This window comes from Gopherus evgoodei, chromosome 2, assembly GCF_007399415.2.
Source record: "Gopherus evgoodei ecotype Sinaloan lineage chromosome 2, rGopEvg1_v1.p, whole genome shotgun sequence".
NCBI classification, from domain to species: Eukaryota; Metazoa; Chordata; order Testudines; family Testudinidae; genus Gopherus; species Gopherus evgoodei.
In genome coordinates this window covers 62,478,456-62,497,574 of record NC_044323.1, presented here as the reverse complement: position 1 = coordinate 62,497,574, position 19,119 = coordinate 62,478,456, and positions in this window count along the sequence as shown.

Genomic DNA, 19,119 nt, shown 5'->3' with positions numbered 1-19,119 from the left:
AATACTTTGAGGCCAAAACTTGGGTATCATGGGGAATTACAGGTGGTTACCAACTGATCTGGTGAACTCATTCAATACCACTAGGATGATATGATAATATAATAATATAATTCAATTTAAAAACAAAGAATATAAACAATGTCAATAGCCATATTTACTTTTCATCATTGCTAGTCCCTGAGATCATATGATTTCATCCCACTGTGTTGGTTGGTGCACGTATGCATATACCTACCTATCGTCCTTGCCTGACCATGAGTTTGCTAGTTTCGCCCTGATTGCTAATTGCGATGGTAAAACATTGGGAACAGTTGTGCATGTCAAATGCCTTAAATACTGAAATAGTCTAAATGGTTTGCTTTATATAAAGATTCTTGTCAAGTCTCAGCAGCAGGCAACATATGCGATTAATTTTATAAGACTGAAATCTAAGGATTTACCTAAGGATACAGGAATTTTGTGAGGTAACATTTATAAATGCCGCAGGTGTTGTGGTAACTGTAAATTGGCAGCCTTACATCATGCTTCTCTAATTGGCTTTGGGTTCTGGTCTCTGTACAGTCATCTCAATGTTAATAATTTTATATCACACTAGAAGGTAGACAGAAACGAACCCTGTAACCAAGAGAAAACAATGTGGCCTACTATCCCTGCATGGATTCCACACTGATTTGCAGACCCACACTCAGAGTGCAGCGTTGGCGTGAAGAGGATATTAATTCACTGAATGTGCAACAGTGGGCAGTAGCGCACTACAGCTTGTTTCCATTGATAATGAAATGATCTGAACGCTTACAGGAAGTGGAACCTCAAGGAATGTACAAAAGCCATTCTCTAAAGTGAGTAAATAAATTGTGGAATACGACATCCAGCTGTTATATATACACAGTGGAAAAAATAATCCCTATACTAATTAAAGGTTGAGATTTAAAAATGTGCAGCTGTCATGAAATGCAGAAGTAAGGCTCCCAATCAGGGCCGCCCGGGGGAGAGGGGGCAAAAGGGGCAATTTGCACCAGGCCCCGGGCCCCACAGGGGCCCCCATGAGAGTTTTTTGGGGTCCTGGAGCGGGGTCCTTCAGTAGCTCCGGGGGGCCCGGAAAACTCTCACAGGGCCAGGGCCCCCGGAGCTTCTTCCGCTCTGGGTCTTCGGCAGCAATTCAGTGGTGGGGGGTCCTTCCGCTCCAGGGCGGAAGGACCCCCCGCCGCCAGATTACCGCTGAAGCGGGACCCGCCGCCGAAGCACCAGGTCTTCAGCGGCAATTTGGTGGCAGGGGGCCCCCGCCACGGGTCTTCGGGGCACTTCAGTGGCGGGTCCCGGAGTGGAAGGATGCCTCGCTGCCGAATTACCGCCGAAGCGGGGGCCCCCCAGCGCCAAAGATCCCAGGCCCCCTGAATCCTCTGGTTGGCCTGCTCCCAATAAGTTAATCGTGGCTTTGCCCTTTATACATATGTGCTATGAAAGGACAATGAGAAAGAAAATAAAAAAGGGGAGGGAGGAACAAAACTACAGTATGAATAGAAATGCCAATAAAAGTTATTATCTGACACACCTTGTCTTTCTAATATCCTGGGACCAACATGGCTACAACAACACTGCCTACAACAATGGAAGATATTGAATTTTGCCATCTGAAATGGAAAGTCCACCACATGAAGAAAAAAGAAGAAAACTTAAGAGTGACATCTACTTCCTGAACAAATGCAAAAAACAAAACATAATCTCCAGAGGTGTCACCATCTGTAACCCTCTTGACCAATACATACAATTCCAAATATTCTGAAAAGCTCCGCAGAAGCACTTCAGAAAAACTGAACTGCACCTCAGATACTCCAGAAGGGACCAAGAAATCATCCCATGCTCCCATACACTGGAAGAAAAAAAATCAGGAAACTTACCTGAAAATCATGCAAGAAAACCAAAACAACTATTAAAAAAATCAACACCAGATGACAGTCATCCAACACAAAAACAAAAAGTGGAACCAACTATAACAACTCCACAACCCACAGAACATCACCTTCAGGAGAAACCTTGGCACCAGGGCCCACCTCATTGATACTACACAGCACCACAATATCATCAATTTATCAAGCCTACCCCTAACCGGAGCTGAATTATCTGTACTCTCCCAAGAACTGAGCTTCTGGCCCACCACAGAACCTGATACCATGGTAACCTGCAGAGAAATAGAATAATTCTTCTGCTGACTCCACTTCAAAGAATTCTTTCACAATGATGACACCACCCACAGTTACCACGTCCCCATCAACACCCCACAGTGAATGAAACCACACTTTTGTTCATTACATCGATTGCTTCAGGAAAAAAATTGACTGTGAAATCCTTAACAAACATCACATCCACCACAATCTCTCCACTGATGAGAGTTCAGCTATAGAGTTCCTAAAATCCAGCCCACCAAACAGTGATTAAACCAGCAGACAAAGGGGGTGTCATCGTAGTCCTCTACTATGTTAATGAAACCAACTGATAACTCTCCAATAACACCTACTAAAAAAAAACTCAAAGAAGACCTCACACTACAATTTATCCAGGGAATTTATGGAAATAATAAAAAATCCTTCCTCAAACAACTCCAAGAGAAAATTTACAACCTCATTCCCCACAAACCAACCCTAGAGACCTTCTACATGCGTCCCAAAATACATAAACAAGGGAATCCAGGCAGAGTCATCGTATCTTGCCATGACACACTTACTGAGGGAATATTGGGATTCAGAGAAGCCATCCTCAAACCACTCACCACACAAAGGGCCAGCTTCCTTAGGAAGACATTTGACTTCCTCCAGAAATGCCACAACATTAACAACCTCCCTCAGAACCCATCCTTGCCACAATGGATGTCACCTTCCTATGCACCAACATCCCTCTCAATGATGGCATTGCTGTCTGCCCCAGATATTTATAAGATACTGGACAACCCTCAGATGTCCAACCCAAACACGTTGCCGTGCTCATCCATAATAATTTTACATTCAACAACAAACACTTTGTCCAAACCATGGGAACAGCCATAGCTACTAGGATGACTCCCCAATATGCTAACCTCTTCATGGGCCACCTTGAAAAAGAATTTCTGGACAAATGCACCATGAAACCAATATATCTGAGATACACCAATGATATTTTCATGATCTGGACAGATGACTTAAACTCCCTCATAGATTTCCACCACAACTTCAACAACAACTACCACTCATACATTAAACTCTCTCTAGCACACTCCCACACTAGTATCAACTTCTTGGACACCATGATCAGCTTCAACAATGGAACCCTACAGACAACTAGATACAAGAAACCCATGGATCACCACCTACTTTCATAGATCCAGTAACCAACCCAAACACACCAAAAACTTTGCTATCTATATCTAGGCATTCAGATACCATAGAATATGCTCCAAGGAGAAAGTCCAGGGTACACACCTTAACACACTTAAAACCACCTTCACCAAACAAGGACACTTCACCAGAGAAGTTGATCACATCATGGAACAGGCCACCCAAATACCCCAAGAGAACCTGCTTCCGTACAAAAATAAACCCTTCTCTGACTGCGCACCTCTAGTTGTCACACATTACCCCACACTGAAACGCATACAGGATATTATCAAACAATTAAAACCCATACTTGATGGGGACCATCTCCTGAAAGAAATCTTTTCTGCTCCCCCTGTGTTGGCCTTCATACAACTCTCCAATCTTTCCAATTTTATAGTCAGAACCAAGATCCCCACAGACCAGGATACGCCAACTGAAAGCGGCACCAGATCCCAACAGCAAAAGAGATGCAAAACCTGTAGACATATCTTCATTGCTATGATGATCAACATCCCCCACAATACACCTTTCAAGATCCATGGGTCCTACACATGCCTATCACAACATGTTGGTGTACCTCATCCAATGCATCAAATGCCCCAGTAACAGCTATGTGAATGAAACCAGACAATCACTCTGCTCTTGAATGGTAAAAGACAAAAACACTATATCACCTGCTTTCACAAAGCGATCACTGTATATCTGACCTCACAATCCTCATCCTCAAAGGAAACCTGTGTTAGGTAATAAAGCAAGTCCTCACTTACCTCTCCAACACCCAAGGTCGTGCGGAGTTGGAATTTGGGCCCACAATTCTGTCAGAGACCAGACACTAATGCGTTGATCAACGGGCTCACACTACCCCAAAAGCTTTAGAATAAGTGTGGCCCCTTTATTAGGGGTGAGCATCAATATTTATACACAGAAGTAAACAAAGTGATTAATAAAAGATAATGGTCATGCATAATCAATCAAGATTTTACAGGAAGAGCAAGTTTAACAAGTAAATGCATAGAGATAAAGGCTAATGGCTACTTGAGGAAGGGGGTGTCATGAGTAGTTTGCAGGTCAGTGCTTTGTTCAAAAAAAGGTTCAGAAAGGATTATGCAGAGACGGCCAGTCTGGGTGTTTTTTGGCTCCAAAGTTCACCAAAAGTTTAGACCCAACATTCCTCCATTTGTAGCTTTGAGATAACTATTAATCAAAAAGCTACACCCTATTTCAAGATCTCAAGGGCCGCTTGGCAATTTCAGCCTGGGCCAATTCGAAGAGAGTAAGGCTTTTAGCTGAAGTGGGAAAAGAATAAACTGACTTACATGAGTTTATGAGGGAGGGGACACACTGAATACAGCAACACAGTATTATAAGGACTACCATGGCCCCAACAACACCCACCAAGAGGTTTTTAACCCACCCAAATCCGGGCAGCCAATTCCATAAGGCTCCCCACCAATCATAAGGTGGCTGGCCAGAGGAGTAGTTTTTAGCCATTTCCCTTAGGTGTTTGGTACGTTGAAAAGTGTCAGAGTAGGTATCATTTACAAAAACACAGCATTCTTCATTTATGAGGGCGCAAGTTCCTCCCTGGGCTGCTAACATCATATCTAAAGCCATTCTGTTTTGCAAAGCCAACTGGCGCAGCTGGGACATTTCCCCGGCCTGGTTCTCAAATAGGGTTGCAGTTTCATTGGTCAAAGATTCTAATAGTCCCTGTAGACGGATGATAGCACCCTTCAAGCTAGTGTGACCAGCCCACCGCTGCCAGGACAAACCATCACGGAGATTAATATCTCTGTCAGTTTCACGGATGTTATGAACGTGGGGAAAATGAGGGGGAGTGAGGGAGATCCGAGAAGGCGGTGCTAGCCATGCCAAATAACATGACCCTGCCCAATAAGGGGAGAGAAAATAATAAGCCTTGGGCCCGCACACCCAGTATGTTCCATATAATGCATTTTGGGTATTCCATTTCTCAAAGTAGGAGGTAACCCACCACCCGTTGTACCACTGTTCCCCTGGTAACGCAGAGGGGTCGTTGTGTGAACTGCAGAGGCACAATTTGGTAGTGTTGTCCTCAAAGGGCAGTGTAGTACTGCTTGAGCAGTTGTAGAAGGCAATTGTGTATCCTTTAACAATTAGTTGGACACCTTCGAGATCTGAGCAGGGCTTTTTAAAAACTGACTCTGAAAACCTGCCCCTCCATGAAAAAGTTGAAAAGGTTGGATCGGGGTGAGGGATCCACATATGGGATAAGTGGGATGCGCAAGGCTTGAAGCCAAGATTTTTACTAAAGGCGGTGCCATTAAAATATATGTTGCATTTACTTGTTCCCACAAAAGTTGACCCTTTTTCTTTAACAAAACACAGTGATCCTGTTTGATTGGTTACCCTGAGATATTTGTTAATTGGCACTTCTGTTTTGTCCCATGTAAGATTGGGTTGGACTGGATCTTTTATTCTAGTCGGTGGCATCCAAGTCATATTAGCAGTGGTTAGGGGAATGGGTGTGAAGGGGAGTCCCTGTGCTGCATTTACTGGAAATTGAGTACATACCCAGCAATCACTTCTATTTCCTAAAATACGAGTTTTAACCTCGTGGGAATATCTAATAAAAGCATTATCTTCATAAGCAGAAAATAAACTGAAAAAGCATAAAAAACATACAGTTGTCAGAATAAAGGGTCCTCTCATTTTTTTCGAGTTAATTTAAGTCTAATGTCTGAGAGAGGTAAGCTGGTCCACTGGTCGAAGGCAGTGTCCTCAGTGGTGACAAGAGCTGCTGGTCCGTCACTGTGGTCCACTACGGCTGGCTTGACGTGGGAGTGGTGGATCCAAGATTTGCGTCCTTCCAGGAACACTGCAGTCTGGGTTGTCAAAAGGACCTGGTGGGGTCCAGTAAACCTTGGCTGGAGGGTGTCGTCACGAACGAACTTTTTGGCCCAGACGAAGTCCCCTGGTTGGAACGGGTGGATTTGTTCCTCCAGCGGCACGGTCTGGGAAAACTGCGAGGCTTTCCAAAGGGTACGGAGGCGAGCCTGTAGGGAGAGAAACTGACACGCAGTCATATGATCCCCTCCCAATAGTGAAACATCAGCACGTGGTAGCGCCCCGCCTTTGAAAGGGGGGTGTCCATAGAGCAGTTCAAAGGGGGATAATCCCAATGCGCGGGTTGGGCGAGTACGAAGGTGAAACAGGACCAAGGGAAGTACCTGAGGCCACTTTAATCCTGTTTCCTGACAGTATTTAGCCAATGTAAACTTAAGTTCCCTATTCATACGCTCAACTTTCCCGCTAGACTGGGGGTGGTAGGGTGTATGAAAGGAGTGTGAAATGCCCAGTCCTTGTTCTAAACGGCCAAGGACATGACCAGTAAAGTGAGGTCCGCGATCTGAGTCGAGCACAAGAGGGATGCCAAAACGGGGTACAATATCTCTAAGGAGAATCTTCGCCACTGTGGCAGCAGTACAATTAGCAGTAGGAAAAGCTTCGACCCAGGAAGTCAGAGGGCAAACCAAAACAAGGAGGTGCTTTTTCCCAAAAGCCTTTGGCATATCTACAAAATCAATTTGAAGATGTTGAAATGGAGCAGCAGGCGGAGGTCTTCCACCCTTAATTTTGTTAAGAGGTGGAGCAGGTCCATTACGCTGACATGTGCTGCATGCTTTCACTATTGATAGGCAATAGGGTTGAATGCCTGGAGCATACCAAAAGCGAGCGATAGTGTCCACGAGGGCGTGCGTGCCGTAGTGACCCCCTTTATCATGGTGCCAGCGAACTGCCACGGGGTATGTGGAGCGAGGGAGGCAGGCTCGGCCATCTGGCATAAGCCAGGTCCCTTTGACCAGAGTGGCCCCGAGGCTTTCCCATGATTTTAGTTCAGCAGCGGGTACTGGTACGGGGTGCGGTGGAGTAAAGGAGGAGGTTGCAATAGCCAATGTGGGCATGGCTAAAGGTAAGGTGGCAGCCTTCTTGGCGGAGGCGTCAGCCAGGGCATTCCCACGGGTAACGGGGCTGCTATCTTTAGTATGGGCCCGGCAGTGAACTACAGCCAGGACAGAGGGTTTTTGGAGGGCGTCCAAAAGCTTGTGGATGAGGGGGAGGTGCTGAATGGGTTTACCGGCAGCTGTCTGGAAACCTCGAAACTTCCAGAGGTGGATATGACAATGCACAACTCCAAAAGCATATTTGCTATCAGTAAAAATGGTAACGGTCTTACCAGCGGCCAACTGGCAAGCTCGGGCCAGGGCATAGAGTTCAGCGGCTTGGGCTCCCCAGTTGCCTGGCAGTGAGGTGGCCTCTTGAATGTCCCATTCAGAGGTGACAGCATAACCAGTGAAACGCTTGCCATCAACATAGAAGGAGCTTCCGTCCGAGAAGAGGATGCAATCGGGGTTGTCCAGTGGCACGTCAAACAGGTTGTCTCTTATCTGTAAGATGCTGTAAACTACTTCCACACAGTCGTGCTGGTCCTGGGGGACTGGCAGGTCAGGAAGCAAGGTAGCTGGATTAAGGGGTCCACACCTTTCAAAAATTAGGTTAGTGTCTTCTAAGAGTTCGGCCTCTAGCTGTTGCTGACGATGGGCCGAAAAGACTTGGGTTGTGCCCCTACGCAGAAGGGCTGACAAGGCATGAGAGGTCCAAACCGTGGTAAAATGACCCAGGGTTAGGCTCTTTGCCTTTGTGATCAGCAGGGCAGCTGCTGCCAGAGTCCGGGTGCAGGATGGGGTTCCCTGAGCGACAGGGTCGATTTGCTGAGAGTAAAAAGCAAGCGGGAAATGGTGGGGCCCGCTCAGCTGGGTAAGGACACCACTAGCAATTCCGCCCCTCTCGTGGACAAAAAGGTGAAAGGGTTTGCTGTAATTGGGGGGGCGGAGAGACATGGAGGAGGCCACACTGTCCTTGAGTAACTGAAAGGCTTGAATAGTGTCCGGGGACCACTGCAAAGGGTCAGGAGCAAGGTTAGCAGTGAGTCGGTGGAGCGGTTTGCTTAACTCCCCGCAGGACGGCAACCAGGGGCGACAGAAGCCAATTAATCCTAAGAAACCTCGAAGTTGTTTCTTGGTGTTCGGTAGAGGGCAGTTTTGAATAGTCTTTATGCGGGCTGGGTCCATCTGTCTTCCTTCTGGGGTTAACAGGAAGCCCAGATATCGGACCTTCTGTGAGACCCACTGAATCTTTTTAGGGTCTACCTTGTGGCCTCTGGTGTGTAGGTATAATAAAAGTGCCTTACCATCGATGCGGAGGGCAGCTTCTTCGCGATTACCTAATAGGATGTCATCTACGTATAGGACCAATGTGGATCCCTGCGGACTGGTGAAACCTTCCAAGTCGTGGCGGAGGCACTGGCTGAAAATCGTGGGGCTGTCTCTGTAGCCTTGAGGAAGTCGTTGCCAGACATAACTTTGTCCCTCCCAGGTGAAACCAAAGAGATACTGAGAGTCTGGGTGCACAGGAATGCTGAAAAAAGCTGATTTTAAGTCAATAACAGTGAACCACTCAGCATCCCAGGGGATTTGGCTGATGATAGTAGCTGGGTCAGGAACTACTGCATGAAGAGGGACCACATACTGATTAACAACTCGTAGATCCTGTACAAAGCGCCAACGAACAGGGTCTCCGTCCTTTTTAGGAGGCTTTTTGACAGGCAGTATAGGGGTGTTACAGGGAGTGCGCTGAGGGCGGACTAGCTTTTGCGCAATGAATCCCTCGATAATGGGGCGGATGCCCTCCCGGGCTTCCAGCGACAGGGGGTATTGAGGGACTGACGGGGGGGTTAAGGAAGGCTTTACCTGAATCCTTACGGGCTCTGCCGAAAGGAGCAGGCCAACATCAGTGTCAGAAATTCCCCAGAGGGTTGAAGGCAAGTCAGTGAGGTCAGGGGAGAGAGAGAGAGGTGTTTCCCAATTACCCTGAGTAGGGGCCGAATCTCCTAATACTGTCATCAATAATCCTACCCCTTCAGGAGTGCAGGTTAAAGTAGCCTCAAGCTTACAGAGTAAATCCCGGCCCATCAAAGGGATCGGACAAGCTGGGGAAAAAAGAAAACGGTGAGAAAAACATTTATCAGCATAAATAACATTCAAAGGCAAAGTGAGTCCCAGAGACTGTGGGTTGCCCTCCACCCCAGTCGCAGTTTTAACCTCAGAGGATAGCCAGGGAGAGGGGGCATGATTTAAAAGAGAGAAAGTAGCCCCAGTGTCAATGAGGAAAGAGACAGGCAGTCCCTGGACTGAAAGGGTTAAACGAGGCTCTTTGCTGGGAGGGCAGAAAGTGAGAAAGGAGCCGGCTAAAGACATTAAGGAAATAAGACCATCACATTGTTTGCCTTCGCCCCCGGGGTACCGTCATTGAGGAGGCTGAGTTTGCTGCGGCTGCTGCTGTTTCCCGTAGTTGATCCAGGCCTGGGGGATGGGCTGAGCTGGTGGTGCAGGGGTGTATTCCTCACTTGTGTAAGCATCTGCGGATGCAGCCAGACCCTCTGGGCGTCCCCAGGGGCATTCACGTTTAAAGTGACCAGGCTGTCCGCACTGAAAACAATTTCCTGATGGCTGGGGTCGCCAGGACCCTCTTCCCCGGGCACCCTGGAATCCCCTGCCACGGCCACGGCCTTTGCCTCGAACACCACCGTGAAAAGCTAAAGCCATCAGCTTATATTCTTCCTTTTTCTCTTTCTTTTTACTACTTTCCCTTTCTTTCTCCCAGGCAAAATCAGCTACTTCCAACACTGAAGTGACTGACTCACCTCCCCAACCAGGGCGAAACTTTAAGAAGTAATCCCTTACAGGGGGCACCGACTGATTCACAAAAAATGAAATAAGAGTAGGGTGGTCTGCTTCTCTCTCAGGATCCATCTGAGTGAACATTCGGGCCCCCTCCAATAGCCTCGACCAGAACTTTCTGGGCGGCTCATCAGATTCCTGCCGAATCTGCATGAACTTAGCCTGATTAGGCGAGCGGCGAGCCATTTCCTTGAGTCTCTCTAACAATCGCTCTCTATCTGTTCGCAGCTGAGTCAGCCTTAGCTGAGTCCAGTCTAGGGGATTCCAGCCAGCGGCCAGATCCCGCCTATCCATCCAAGTAAGATTAGCTGCATTGCTATCTCCCCATGTCCTTTCTGCCATCCACAATCTACTACGTTCCTCTCCGGTCAAAACTCTACTTAACAACTGATCCACATCCGTATAAGTAGGATTATAACTTAAAAACAATCTTTCTAGAAGTTCTATGATCTTTCGGGGATTTTCCCCAAAAGACCCTGACAACTGTCCCCACTCTTTCAAATCCCATTCTAGCCATCCTTTATATTCCACAATACTAGCATGTTGCAATCGTCCATCATTGCCCATATAAGGTTGATCGTGCACCTGTAAAGGCATCTCTATAACCATACTTTTATTATTCGCAAGAGATTTGACGGAGACATCCTCTGGGCTATCCTCAGGGGGGAGGCATGCACCCTGCTGTACCTGCTTGGACCTAAGCCTAGTAACTACTCCTCCCGAGGTTTGCCCCTCCAATTCCTCCTCATCCTTCTGCACAAATTCCAATCTGGGATCCTGCAGATTCCCCTCTGCTACAAGGAGAGAGTTCCCCTGCGGAGGAATAGGGGCAGGTGCAGAGGGGACCAGCTGACGAGTCAAAACACGCCGTGGTCTACACCCTTCATCGAAATAACCTGGAGGGGGTTCACTCTCGGGAGAGTACCTGACTGCCATAATTTTTAAAGATTTCCACAGCTCTGCTGCTGTGTCCCAACAAAACCAGTAACATAACTGTCCCGGATGGTCTTTTTCGATCTGGCTCTTTACTCCTCTTAAGGCAGCCTGCTCGAAAGAGCCATACGAAGGCCACCTCATCTCCGAGTCGGCCAATACCGCGGTATACCCAGTCCAATTCCTTACACATAGTGTGTACAACTTCTTCCTAGACATTCCTGTCTGTACTGGGAGTTTCCCTTCGTTCCATAACTTATTTACAATCCCCAACGGACTCTCAAGAGGCACGCTAGTCCCTTGACCCATGGTGTCTGACAGGAGCCCTCCAACTGGCGTTCACCCTGCTGTCCAATACACGACCCCTCAATATTGAATTGGCTAGGAGAAATCTCCTGTGGCGCCTTGCCAATTCATATATGAGTGGTCTGACCACTGGACAGAGGTACCGCACCAGAAGGAATCCCGGACGAGCCCCCAAATTGTTAGGTAATAAAGCAAGTCCTCACTCACCTCTCCAACACCCAAGGTCGTGCGGAGTTGGAATTTGGGCTCACAATTCTGTCAGAGACCAGACACTAATGCGTTGATCAACGGGCTCACACTACCCCAAAAGCTTTAGAATAAGTGTGGCCCCTTTATTAGGGGTGAGCATCAATATTTATACACAGAAGTAAACAAAGTGATTAATAAAAGATAATGGTCATGCATAATCAATCAAGATTTTACAGGAAGAGCAAGTTTAACAAGTAAATGCATAGAGATAAAGGCTAATGGCTACTTGAGGAAGGGGGTGTCATGAGTAGTTTGCAGGTCAGTGCTTTGTTCAAAAAAAGGTTCAGAAAGGATTATGCAGAGACGGCCAGTCTGGGTGTTTTTTGGCTCCAAAGTTCACCAAAAGTTTAGACCCAACACCTGCATAACACCTTCAAAAGATGAGCCTGGGACCTTACGTTCATAACATTGCTAGAGATACTAACAACCATGAACTGAATAGAGACACTGGATTTATGCTTATTACAACAATCTATAACCCACTTAACAGCTCACTCAGCTTTTTTTTCCTTTCCCCCTATGACTGAAGAGGTGTTAACAGGTCACTTCACCTTGCCTTGAAATATGTGTTAACTACTTATGCAAAACAGTCCAGTTCATCTTGTATTTAGCTGAAACATTCTGAGTACATTTCCTTGACCTGAAGAAGAGCTCTGTGTAGCTCGAAAGCTTGTCTCTCTCATCAGCAGGAGTTTGTCCAATAAAAGATATTACTTCCCCCACTATGTCTTACAAATAAAACTCCAGTCCAGAAAAGCACTTAACCTCCTACTTAAGTTTAAGCCTGTGAATAGTCTCATCAAGTCAAAAGAAGTTGAATAGAAGCATTCAATTATAAAAGTTAAGCATATGCTGGATTAGGGCCTAAAATAATATCCTTCATTTGATATTTGCAAAGAAAAGTATAGTCTGATAAACACAAAAGAAACGTTTGTAAGACCTCAAGACACCATTTTGGATTTAAGGGACCTTTAAAAAAATCTTTTCCCCCTCTTAAATTCCTATTTAGCTTTAAGTAAATCTCTCAAATGTTCATAAAGTCATGGCAGGAGACTTGCTTGTAAATGTTTCTGTATGAATGGCTTTGGACCTGATCCGGCTTTCTTTGCACACTCAAATGTCCCACTGACTTCAAAAGAATTTTGATTACCCAAGCAAGGCAGAATTTAGTCCCTTTATTATCAAAGACATAAAAATGCTACCTTAATTTAGAAACAGAGCTCACTCAAGCCTGCAATTAAATGTCATTACCACATTAATAGTTTTATTTGTAATTGTCAAGTGATTTTTAATAGCTCACATTGGCTTTTTGACATTTATTTGACAGTACATGAAAACTAAGTTTCCTTTGCAATCAGCAGTATCTGTAAGTGTCATGTGAATTTAAAATGAACATTTAGGTTTTTTTAATAGTTTAATTAAATGAGTTCAACTGAAATTGAAAAAAATTAAATTCACTTGACATTTACAAATATTGCTGTTTGTGAAGAAAAGTCAACTTGCTTGTACCTTTAATTAACAGACTTTTCTATAAGAAACTTTAGACACTAAGGGAATTTGTTTTTAATGTCTACTTGATTGTCCCTACAAAATTACTTTTCTTTACAGACAACAATCTCTCTCTCTCTTGCTTGTGACGGTAGGGGGCAGGGCTCAACAGCTCTGGGGCTCAATTCTGCTTTATGTCTTATATTGCTAAAGTTCATGCTTCAGGGCTTCAGACAGCCACTAGCAGGGGTCAGGAAGGGATTGGCCCTCCCCCCTTCAATGTTTTCTGGGAAGCTTTTTTAATCTCCCTCCTCTGAAGCATCAGGGATGGCCATGGCTGGTGATGGGACACTGGGCAGGGAGGGCCAGGGCTCTAAGGTGGCACAAAGCATTCTCTGAGGATATGTCTATCCTGGATTAGACACCTGTGACTGGCCCATGCCAACTGACTGGGGCTTGTGGGGCTTGGGCTAAGGGACTGTTTAACTGCAGTGTAGATGTTCGGGCTCATGTTGCAGCCTGAGCTCTGGGACCTTCCCACTGTGAAGCGTCCTAGAGCTCAAGCTCCAGCCAGAGCATGAATGTCTACACTATAATTAAACAGCCCCTTAGCCCAAGCCCCTCAGCCCAAATCACCTGGCATGGGTCTGCCATGTGTTTTTAACTGTAGTGTAGGTTCTTGGCTGGCTGCTTTTTGCTCACATGTGGAGGGTCTAATTCAGAGATGGGCAATCTTTGGCATGTGGCCCACCAGGGAAAGCCACTGGCTGGCCTGGCTGGTTTGTTTACCTGCAGCGTCTGCAGGTTCGGCTGATCACAGCTTCCACTGGCCACGGTTCACCGTCCCAGGCCAATGGGGGCTGTGGGAAGGGTGGCCAGCACATCCCTCTGCCCACGCTGCTTCCCGCAGTCCCCACTGGCCTATGACGGCAAATCGTGGCCAGTGGGAGCTGTGATCCGTTGAACCTGAAGACACTGCATGTAAATAAACTGGCCTGTTGCCAGCAGCTTTCTGTGCCAGGCCACATGCCAAAGGTTGCTGATTCCTGGTCTAATTGATCACCATAGGTGGGATTGGGAAGGAATTTCCCCTCAGATCAGATTGGCAGTCACGGATGGGTTTTTTCACCTTCCTCTGCAACATATGGATGCAGGTCCTTTGCCAGGATTATCTGAGTATATCTCATTTAATAATTTCCCTGCCACTGCAGGGACCTCAGCCCCTGGTGCACTTCACTCCCGTCTAGTCTCCTCCTGTGGGTTGTAATACTTTGGTCTCATTTTGTTTGTTGAGTTTAGTGTGTGAGTGGCTGGGTGGTGCTGGTGGCCTGTGATATTCAGGTCAGACTAGGTGATCTGATGGTTCCTTCTGGCCTTAAACTCTCTGACTCTATCACCTGGGGAAAAAATAGGAGGAGAAAGATATCAGGAAACCCAGCCACCAGCTCAGAAATCAGCCTGCAAGTTCAGAGACAAGGTAAGGGATTAGGAATCAGATGAACCTTTAGGATGGTAGTGGGGGAATAGGCAGAACATAGGGAAAAGGCTGCCTTTAAAATTCCTGTCATGGGGCCATGCACAAGTAGTTTCACATCTGAGAGCTATCATTTGTTAAACCATTAAAAAAAAAAAGATCTGAGTGTGTAATATGATGGACGTTGAACACAAATGTGGACACTGATTCAAAACTATGCAGTGTCACAGAGGGACTAGTGCAGTAATATTTTTTGAATAAGCTAATTAAAGAAATGTAAGAAACATGTTGGCCTAAATGTTAAAAAATGAGTAGTGAATTTGAGTGCCTCTGGTTTTGGATGCCTCACTTGGAACAGTTTAGGGCTTGTGTCATTTTAGGGCCTTGTCTATGCATTAAAATTAATCTGGAATAAGGTAGGGCGTGAATTTAAAGAGGATTAACTATTCCTGATTAATTCCATGTGTTGATGTGCTTATTCCCGAATAAGTGTGCTTTATGCCAAATTAGGTAACAGATCAAGCAAGTCTGAATAAAACACTCTTTCTGGAATAATAGCATGCACCAATGGAGTTAATCAGGAATAACTTCCTGTGTAGACAAGCCCTGATAGAGGCCTGATTTTCAGAAAGTGCTGAGCACCCACTGCATGAAAATCTCTTCAAGGTGTCTCAGAGTGAGCATCCAAAAATGGAGGCACCCAGAATCACCAGTCACTTGCGAAAATGTAGGCCATTACTCTTGAAATTAATTTATTGACACATTTGAACATTGGCATGTACTGGAAGAAAGTGATGATTATGATAGTTTTACCTACAAATACTCCAGTAGGAAATATTGATCATGTAAATAGGCAGGTTCAAGGTGGGGAGATAGTGCCTTGGAAGTAAACTCTTCTAGGAGGTAAAACAAAAGAACTGGGCAGCAGAGAATTCTGGGAGGTTGGTGCCTTACCCCAAATGGTTAAACCTTCAATGTGCTGACAGCGGATGCAGACGGACAAACAGGTGGGGAAGTACAAGGAAACAATGAGACAATATTGGTCAGCATGGTACTTTCCCATCTGTCTGTCTGTATCCATCTGCTACTGGATTTTGAGCTCTCTGGGGCAGGGATGGACTTTTTGTTCTCTGTTTGTACAGTGCCTAGCATAATGGGGTCCTGATCTGTGACTGGGGCTCATAGAAGCTACCGTAATACAGTTAATAATTCATCCACATTCTGAAATAATTTCCAAAGCTCTGGATGTTTTGCCAAGTATTTTTTTTAACCATTTCATTTAAAAAAAAGTTGGTTTCATTTTGAGTAAAATTTCAAACATGTTTTTCTAATTAAATAGATTTGTTTGCTGCATGTGAAAATAAATCAAGATTTCCAGACCTTGTGGCTGCCTGGATCTCCTGGGGCTTGGGTATATGTCATTGAAAGTTTAATGTTACTGGTAAAGGATAAACAACACTCTGTGATAGATTAGTTACATACGGTTGCCTTGTAAATGTTAAAAAAGTGATAAGGGTTCAAAGTTGAAGTAAATAAAATCTGACATTATTTACTTGAAGACTTTTCCTCCTCTTTTTAAAGCGATCTATTTCCTACACATGTTTTGGGGAAGAATGTGAATTCTCCTCCTCCTGGCATATCACTAACCCAGTGCTGACACCATGAAAGAAGCAGCCGTTCATTGTGCACTTTCTTTTGTGCTCAGCTACATTTTCAGTCCTCCTTAAATTTCTTACTGCAGCTGATGACTGTCCATCTCAATGACTGAATCATCACTAATATGGGTGACAAGCTACAACACTTCCCCCCACCCCTTGTCCTTATCCTGCATGTATAAACTGCATGATATTTTGGAATGAAAGGAGAAATCCTCAATGCCTCACTAGTCCCATTGACTTCAGTGGGATTATTTGAATAATAAGTGAGGAAGGATTGCAGAATTAGGCCCTAGAAGCATCAGATCATGTAGATCAGGAGTTAGTAAAATCAAGCAGACATGAATCAGCCTAAGTTTTCATTGATTCCTACAGTAGACTACTGTAGTTTGTCCTGGTTTTCCTTTGAATGCCCTACTTATACACACCCAGAGCTTCAGGACCAGACTTGCTTTCTTGACAAGAAAAAAACAGCTAGGATTTATAACAAATTACAAGCATACTCCATCCTCATGTACTAAAGTTTCTTGTCCATGAAGGTCAAGAAACCAGGTGTACTTAGTCATCCTTATCCATGACACTTCACTTACTTGCGCATCTTGTGGCTAAGGTGTGTGTTCATATGTCACTTGGGAAAAGGTGACTTCCTGATGCAAATCTCAAGATCCATTGCTTTTTTCTTTTGTGATTGAGTGCCCCCCTCACTGCCTTTGAGGTCACAACAGTGTGAGAATACTTCTGTTTACAAGATATAATTATAGTTACACCATGCTTTACGCCTTCAAAGCTCTGCATACTTATTTACTAATTAAAAGTTACAACACTTCCCTCAGGTTGATATGGATAAAATGGGGAAACTAAGGCCTGGGCTAGACTGGGGTAGGGGGGAGAGGGGATTGATCTAAGTTATGCAACTTCAGTGATGTGAATAACGTAGCTGAAGTAGACGTACTTAGACCAACTCACTATGGTGTTTTCACTGCGGTGAGTTGACTGCTGCTACTCCCCCGTCGACTCTGCCTGCGCCTTGCATGGCGGTGGAGTACAGGAGTTGATGGGCGAGTGCTAGGGGGTCGATTTATCATGTCTACACTAGATGCGACAAATCGAGCTCCGCTGGATCGATCCAGCAGGTAGTGTAGACATACCCTAAGACACAGAAAGGTTAAGAGCAACATTTTCAAACTTGAGTACTTAAAGGCTTGTCTTCACTACTGGGGTAAGTCAACTGAAATTATGCTATGTGAATAATCAGGCTTGGGTTTGGTTTGTTGCCTTGCCCTGGAGAAAATCACAGCAAATCCTTCCCTCTGGAGGGAAGATCAACAGTGCACAGAGGAAAGTAAATGGAGAAAAATGAGTTGAAGTTGTTGGAATAGTTTGATGAGACACAGTGGACTCAAGTGTGCTAAGCTTAGACCTGGAAAACTGCATGCTAACTGCATTCACTGGAAAATGAGCACCAACTAACACACACAAAACCTTTGCTAATGTGTTTTAATATCAATTTGTCAGGAAAAGACCCTGGGAAGAGACAGAGAGAAATATAAATGTCTCTACCCCATCTCCACAATTGGCCATAATTCGGACATAGACATCTGCTACTTTTATCAGGGGATTGGGCCCAGCAAAATTTCTCCATTTATTTTCCTCACCCATTAACGTTCTGTGCATGGGTGATCTCTCTAAAGTGGAGGGCTAGGTGTGACTTCCTCCAGAATAGGAAGATGCCTTGTTGACGTGTAGATTATGGTAATTAATTAGGACATTATTATTAGATTACAGTAGCACCTAGAGCCCACAACCAGATTGGCTAGGTGCTCTTCAAGAGACATTCTCTACCCTAAAGAACTCGGGCAGGGAGCTCTGTAAGACTACATATTCCGTAGCTTTGCTCAGTGCCGGCACTGTATCTCTATGAAATTCTAAACCAAATAAAGCTCTTCTCCCTTTTTTTCAGTTTAAATCGAATTTTGGACTGACTTTATTTGGGAGACCCTGTCTTGGGTCCTCGCAACTCAGATAATGTTAATAAAGAATTTTATACATATTGTAAGCTCCTGCTATCTGTAGAAGTGAGAGGTTTGAATGTTCTGGCAAAGGAATGAATGCTATTGAGTCTGGACTGCTAAAAGCATTCCAGAATTGTTTGAAAATGAAATATGCCATGCAAAGCCATTTTTAAACTAGAAGGAATATGTGTTTAAAATACGCGGCAGGCTGGAAAAGATTTGAAACGGCAACCTGGTTGTTTACCACAAGGACACTGACAAGGAAATGAAATCAATCTTGCTGTTAATTCAACACAAAAAGGACAAGAATGCTTAAGGTAGTTTTTTAAAGTAGGTCGCTAGATTAAAAATAGAAGGTTTCACCCAGTGACTTTACCAGGACCAGGATTTGGCCACTCAAATTAGAATACAAAGTGAATCTGATTTTGCTGCCCCTTACACTGCATGTTCCCTGGCCTAACTCCATTGACTTCAAATGTGTATCTCCTGACTTACACTAGCGTCAGAGTAGAACCAGGCCTCATGTGTCTTCATGTCTTTTATTTTCTTTGGTTTTCTTTCTTTGGGCTAAATTCTTCGCTTTGTGCAAAGGATGAGGAGGTGGAATCCTCCTATCTAGCCTGAAACCATGACACAGAGCAGTTGTGCAAAAATGCAGCTGCCACTGTCCTCCATTTGCCCCCTTTTTGCTTAGTGGTTCCATGTAGCTGTGAACTCACTAGCCAAATGGCCATGCTGCATTGGCCTACCTAAAACTCTTCTTTTATGCTCGTATGGACAGAGTCACAAATGGTCAGTGCTCTGAGGTGTCTCCATACTCAGCTTCTCTGAGGCCTGCCTCTCTGGTCACTAAGCAGTGGAACTTTGGCAGTTCTG